Source organism: Anomalospiza imberbis, chromosome 2 (assembly GCF_031753505.1).
Source record: "Anomalospiza imberbis isolate Cuckoo-Finch-1a 21T00152 chromosome 2, ASM3175350v1, whole genome shotgun sequence".
Classification (NCBI taxonomy): Eukaryota; Metazoa; Chordata; class Aves; order Passeriformes; family Viduidae; genus Anomalospiza; species Anomalospiza imberbis.
In genome coordinates, this window is record NC_089682.1 from 43,782,575 (window position 1) to 43,789,730 (window position 7,156).

At 34.2% G+C, this 7,156-nt stretch overlaps 1 long non-coding RNA gene across 1 annotated transcript; it reads left to right on the forward strand.

The window, feature by feature from the left end:
- The first annotated feature begins 3,603 nt into the window (after window positions 1-3,603).
- LOC137466291 (uncharacterized) lies at window positions 3,604-6,451 on the forward strand. The gene is made up of 3 exons (XR_010995095.1): window positions 3,604-3,961; window positions 5,220-5,333; window positions 6,272-6,451. It is a non-coding gene; the product is annotated as an uncharacterized lncRNA (long non-coding RNA).
- Window positions 6,452-7,156: the final 705 nt, after the last annotated feature.

Genomic DNA, 7,156 nt, shown 5'->3' on the forward strand with positions numbered 1-7,156 from the left:
AAAAAAAAAAGGGGTGGAGATATTGGATAGCATTTGATGTTAGGGTTGAGAGTGAAAAATACAAGGCATTTTTTTATATATAATGAGAGAAAGAGCACAATTTTTTAATGTCCTTATTTGTGTCTTTGTGTATTGATTCTTTTTCTGAGCCTTCAACTGCAGCTGAAGTTTAATGATAATGTCTTTTTCAAGGTCTTCCTATATTGCCCTTCAGGTTTCACTTAAGGAATCATAGGATAACTTATTCTCTATGAAAATAGCTTCAGTTAGGATGTTTCATATGTCACCACTGCTAGAAAGTAAAAAGAATGGGTGTTGTAAACCTGGGTAGAAGGTTGTTCAAGAGAAGAGGTCTTCAGTGGTCAGAGATTTAACTTCATATAGACATGAGGGAAGTCAGTTCAAGATCACTAACTTGGTTACAGACTTGAAAGTGTTCACAGGAATCAGTATGTCCTGGAGGCATCACAAAATTTGCCCAGATTAAGAAACGAGAATGTGTGAAACTTCATCAATATATACAATTCAGAAACTGGAGGAGAGGAAAGGAAGAAGGATATTTAATTTCTGGCAAATGACTTGCTGGGAAGAAATTTGGATGTATGCTATTCTCTTAAGCTAGAATCGGAATTCAGAGTTGCACCATATCTGAACAGAAAGTGAGCGTTGTTGAATAGCCATGTAATTACCTTTCATTCTCACATCTGAAGTGTTGTTTTGCAATGTGCCATTAAATGAATTACTAAGTTATCAGGGTATATATGTATGAAGATGTGTATATTTAGTCAACAAACTGTAAAACTGCTTGGGACAATCTTTTTAAAATACCACAGTAGAGAACCACAAAGAAGCATCATCAGGTGATAAGCATGTGGCTGAGGATGAAAGGAAACAGATTTATTAATGTCTTATAAATAAAACTAGCAGAGAGACTCAATGTGTGATAAATTTGTTTATCTCTGCAACTAGAGCTGCTGAGTATCTTAATTCTTCACTTTAAAAGGAAGTGTCTGTGGTAAATTAATAAAGTCTTGATATACATATATAATGACCAGGGTTTTTTCTACTCCTTCCCACAGCATAGCTTCACTTTCATCTCTTCTGGAAAACAACTTACAATATAATTATTATAGAGAGTCAAGAGGATTACTTAATGGAAGAAATAAATCAGCAATGTTATTAGAGCATGAAATCAAGTATATTGAATATAAAACAGAACTCCTATCTTATGTTTAGCTCACATAAGTAGGCTTATTCAAGTCAATGGAAGTATGTGCATAAATAATACTTTTAACAATTCAGTCCTTGAATAACTGGTTTTAGTATCTGGCCATAATACTCTTACAGAAAATTTGATAGTATTACAGTAATGTTTGCTGCTCCCTTGTTATTTTCCCAATGTTTAACTTGGTTTATTTGAGCTGGTTAAATCATCCTGCAGAAAATTCCCTAAGCCTTTGCTTGAGTCTGTTTGTTTTTTGGTTGTTTTGGGATTTTTTTCTGAGTTTGTTGGTTTTTTGTTGGGTTTTTTTTTGTTTGTTTGGGGTTTTTTATAAACTCAATAAATGCAGAATTTGTCTGTATTGGATAGATATTTCTGGATGTGTTCTGATTCATGCATCTGAGTAAGGACTGTGGAGTTTAAGCAAAGAAACTGAGTAAACTAATGTGTTTATGAAGAATGGGAAAAAATCATACATTGCATATGTGTTGCTGTATTTATGAGGAAGTACTTTCACTAATTCTGTGTCTCCAATGAAGCAAATATGTACAATGAGGAAACTTAATTTGTTAACATAGGAAATTAAATACAACAAAAAAGGAAAAGTCACTGAATAATTCTTTGTCCTAAGAATCTGTAAATTATTTAATAAAATGCAGCTGACTTGCACTGCCAGTTACAATGACTAGCTATGTTAAGACATTCCACAAATAGTCTTTTCTCAGTCTGTACACATGCTTAGCTAGGACCATGCTGTTCACCATGGGAAATAAATTTTAACAATACTGTGGGACTGGATTAATTGGCAGTCTTTGTTTACTCTGTCTTGATTCCTTTGCTGTAAAAGTCTATTTCCTGTATGCAATAAGTCATTTCATACTAGAGAAATTTCACCTGGAGCATCATATACTATAAGTCAGAAAGAAATTTTCAGATGTGCTGCTTTATTGACTTCTCCCTGACTGAAATTGGATCCTCATGTCTTCATTGAAATGATCTAAAAATAGATATACGATTAAAATTAAGATGTCAAAAAATGTGGGAGGGAGTGGAAAGCACTTTTCATTTTAACTTTCATGTATTTGCACCACATTTTTCCTTAATATATTTTATATCTGTTTAGCATATTATTTACTTTTCATAAGATTCCATTTGTTTTTTACAATATTATTTATTGTTTATTTAGCGTTTTTATTAGGTTTCAATTAATATTTGGGGTAAAGCATTAAATGTACAAACTTGTCAGAGAATTGAAACTGATTGAGATTAAAAGATTGTGCTTAAAAATTAGAGTTTAAAAGATCCTTATTATTTCTTAATGTTGTAACAGTCTGGGTTTTTTTTTTTTTTTTTTTTTTTTTTTTTTTTTTTTTTTTTACATTTCTGCATTTCAGGTAAAAATTAATGTAAATTGTCCAGTTTTTAAGGAACTAATAAGATTTGTAGTCAATACATGGCATAAAGCTTTCTGTGTTAACTTAAAGACTATTTAAGTAAAGATTTTTTTTCCTGTAGCACATTTTGCTCTATTGTGGTTGGGCATTTAATGTGGGCAGTTAACTAGAAGGAAACCTACAATTGTTCTTGCTTTCCATAATTTGTAGCAATTACATCTAAATGTTAACATAAATGTTATTCTTTGCAAGTAATAAGCTAACTGAGGTCAAACTGTTTGATTGCAGTAACATTTTTGTATTTTCAGGTGGCTTTGATGCAGTATTATTGCTTCCCTCTTGACTGTGTAATGGTAGATCATTATACTATACATTTCCATGTATCTTGTTAAGAGTGGTCAGAACTGTGTTTTGGGGTTTTTTTCCCACTGATATATCTATATTGAAGGATTTTATCATGCAAGTTATTCATAGGCTGTTTTTATAGTCAGCGAAGAGAAACACAGAATGATTCATCTGACCTGGTTCAGCTATTTATTCAGAGTTAGGTAAATTGTGCCCAGAGGTCACATTTTACCTAGTTCTAAAGTGAACTTAGATGACTGGCTTAACTGGAGATGTCTGTAGTGTTCAAAATCTGCAACTCATTGAAGTGAATCCTGCCCAGGTTTTCTTCATTCTGAATATTATCATGTAAGGAGGAGCTAATATGTGGTTACCACTGGTCACGCTGTGATACAGGTCACCACTGTGCACTGCTAAGTTTCCCAATTTCTTTGACTAGTTATCCAGCTTCTTTCATATGAAAATAAGGGGACAAATCAGAGAAGTAAGGGATGGTCTTTTTGGAAAATTGGATTGTGGGCCCCCATATATTTTACTTGGAAGGGTTTAGCCCATGTAGATCAAACTCAGTTGTCCACTAGATTTTTCAGAGGAAGAAGACTTCATTTAGAAAAAGTGAAGAATAGTTTTTAAAATTCATATGGAGAGCTGTTTCTAGCATGCCTTATGGTATTAAATTTTCACATAGGATACCTGCAGTGACTATGTTGACAAAGATTATCATTGCACTTGCATGCTGCAGACTGAAGGATAAAAATGTGGTTTGGGGAGTAGGGATGAAGCAGGGAATCTGTTTGTATAAACACGTACTCTCCTCAGTGTCCTCTGTCCTTAACCTTGGAATTGGTTATTTTGCCTTTATCTGTTAAACTTGGAGAATAATTTAGGCTCACTCCAGTTAAGAGTTTGGACATGCTCCAAACTGATGAAAGATGTGGAAGTCTGAAAAGAAATCTCTAGAATGGTAATGGAACAGTGTGGATCCTGTTTTGGAGAGCAGGTAAGGGCATTCCTTCATAAAAGTAAACTTCTGAATATTTTCGCATTTACTGAAATTTATTCTGCTTAGGAAATGGCTGTCTATCACTTGTGTGTCAAAATAGCTGTAGACTGAAGGGGTGTATGTGTGTGATTTCTGAGTCTTCTGTTGAAAAAAGTAAAGCAGAGTCTAAAAGATCTGCTGCAGTATAAGGAGTTTGTATGAGTATAATCAGAAATATATAAATACTGAGGAAAAAAAATTATTCTTATGTCCTTCTAAGTCTTTATTGGATAAAAACAAACAATAGTTTTAGTCACAAGAAAAAAAAAACGTCCAAAACTGTTAAGTATGTGCTGAGAAGAAGGTAATTATTTACTTAGCTAATGAAATTCATTTTTGAGGTCAGCAAATAATAATAGAACATAGTTAATTGGAAGGAAGACAGTAAGACAGTTTGCTTTACGGGTTCCAAACTATTTCTGGGGCATTGTAAATAGATGATTTTTAAGGTGACTTCCAACCCTAGCCATTCTATGATTCTATGAATAAAAATATTGATGCTGCATTATCTTCTTCCTCCTAAACTGTATTTCCTTCTTACGGTATGGCTTCACTAGGGGTATGTTTCTGCCATGTGCAGCAAAGAAAACAGAGATATTCAGCTGAAAAACAACTGTTGGAATAAAAATAATTAGATTGAAAGCAGCAAATCATACTAAGATGAGAATTAAGTATTTTTAATTATTTCCTTTAAGTGTCTATATTGTTTGTTTAAAAATAAGGCAATATAAATATGATCAGAATTTTTGTTATATATGATACCAGCAGTGATGTAATTTCTGGAGACTTTCTGGAAGGGTCTAGAAATTCTAGAAAAAGAAAAATTCATTTTCTTATATTAACTTTTTTATGGTAGATTTTAGTTCCTGTGAAGTCATTAGGGATGTATTACAGAACACCAAAATATTTGCTACAAACTTGGGGATGCTATTTCTTATATAAACCACAAAACTTTATCTTGAGAATTTTGTACTTCACACAGAAAACAAAAGATTAAATTTATTGATCTCAGGATTTGTAAATCCTAAATGTAGCTTGAGGTCACATTTTCATAAACATTTTCCATCCTCACTTCCCACAAATCTGGGAACTGTCTTCCATATATAATGGTTATGTAACTGCTAAAACAAGTTACCAGCTGAAGAAGTAGACGAATCGTTAAAAATCCCCTACGTGGTATACTTAGAAATCTTTATATAAACATTTTTAATTTTAGCTACACTGAAGCAAAGAAGGATCTAGGATCTGAGGAGAAAACAGAAGGAGCAGACAGAATGAAATGGGAAGCTCACATCTGATGTCTGCAGGTTAATGCAATTGTTCAAAGGATGTAAAATTAAAGGACATTTTCCCTATGCAGCAGCCCTTTGAATTCACTTCCCAGAGTCACTCAAGCATTCACCAATGTCCAGCATGTTGGGACCTGCTGCCTCCAAGTTCTCTGTCATCCCTGTTGCCTCATCTCAGATTTTGTGCTCAGCCTTGATGCAGGAAAAAAATGCAAGTATCTATTGTCCCCTATTTGTCACTTACTTTTTCACAGAGGAGTAGTTTATAAAACCAAAAAGCTATGAATTCCATGTTATAATACTGGGGGGACTGAACTGCAGAGTCCTGCAGGCTGGTATAAATAAAAACTAGCTCAGGTTTACACTCTTAAATCAATTAAGGGTCTCAGAACTGGAGTGTTACCAGGTAAGATGTGCATCTCTGTGTTACCAGGTAAGGACCAGCATCATCAGGTTCAATATTTGAAAAAAGAAACTTCCAGATGGACATAAGCCAGTGAAAAAGCTTCCTGTATCAAGGAGACAACTTCTGAATTAAATCTCCAATGGGATAACAGTGATCAGCAAGAGGTGAGGATTTCTGTAGGGAAACCCTATACTGGCTGCTCCTTCAGGAGCTTCTTGGTCTGAGGTCTAATTTCAGCTGAGTGAGAGAGGCAGCAAGATTTTTGCTTATGTCTCCAAGTTATTCTGCACAGTAAGGTAATGAATAAAAAAATTATGTTTAGAAATTTGTCCATTATATCTTATGTGTCGTTTTCATAAATATGTTGAAAGGTAATTTAAATTATTCATTAAAACTACCTTACAAATCAGGAAACATTTTTAAATTAAAATGAAAATTTGATTCCAAAAATGCAAGTATTTTGGGTTTTGGTCAAAGTATTTGTGTTTCATTTGGCTAGTGAAAATGTAGTGAAAATTGAGCTTCAAGTATCACTAACCTCTGTTCTTTGCTCTCTATCACTTTGCTCTCCAGCTACACTTGATCTCTGTACTGTAGTATTGTTCCTCATGAAATGTCAACCAGGTCAAACATATCCCCTTGTGAAACTTTAACAGAAACAGAAATGTTATAAATTTTTTGTTTCCTCTTTTGTAACAGAATTTTGCTTTTTAACACCTAAGGCATGACTACCTTTTTTTCTTGAAGCCTTTTAAGTTTTTTGCAGAGGGGTGGAGGGGCCTTGCTGTTTTGATGGGAGGGGTAAGGACTGGGCACCTGCTCTTTCCTCAGCTAAAGGCGTGAGTAAGCAGCTTGCACTACCTTCCCCTACAGGAAACACAATAAGGTGAGAGGCAACTCTTTGTTGTTCTCATCTCACACTATGAGAGCAACCTTGGAATATGATAAATTTTTGAACTAATGATAAATCTAGCAGAGGTGATAGGAGCACACTGCTCTTATGTCCCTCACATGCTGTGCATACATAACTCCTCTGCACAGCTGCACAGGAAAGGTTTTCTTTCAGAAGGGTATCTGGCAGAAAGCCTAGCTCTTGGGAACAAGAAGCAAATGGACTTAGCATTTTCCTCATGTGACCTTGAAGCAGGAGCATATGGAATGTACAATATTCAGTATTCACCTTGAACATTTGTTTTGATTCCCTGTATTTCAGCACTTAAGACTGCTATCAAGTTTTGTTTTACTGAACAACTATCTTTTTCTTTAGAGAAATATCTACCACCCCTGAATATGGTGATGTTGGAATAAAATTAAAATTAGTGCCACATTTAGCACAAGTGTGCATAAATAGCCTGGTGAAAATTGATCAACACTAGTTTCCTTCAAATGTGTCAGCCTGATTGTATTATTTTTTAAGGATTCATAAATATTTGTTTTTTCACAATGGCTGATGATCCA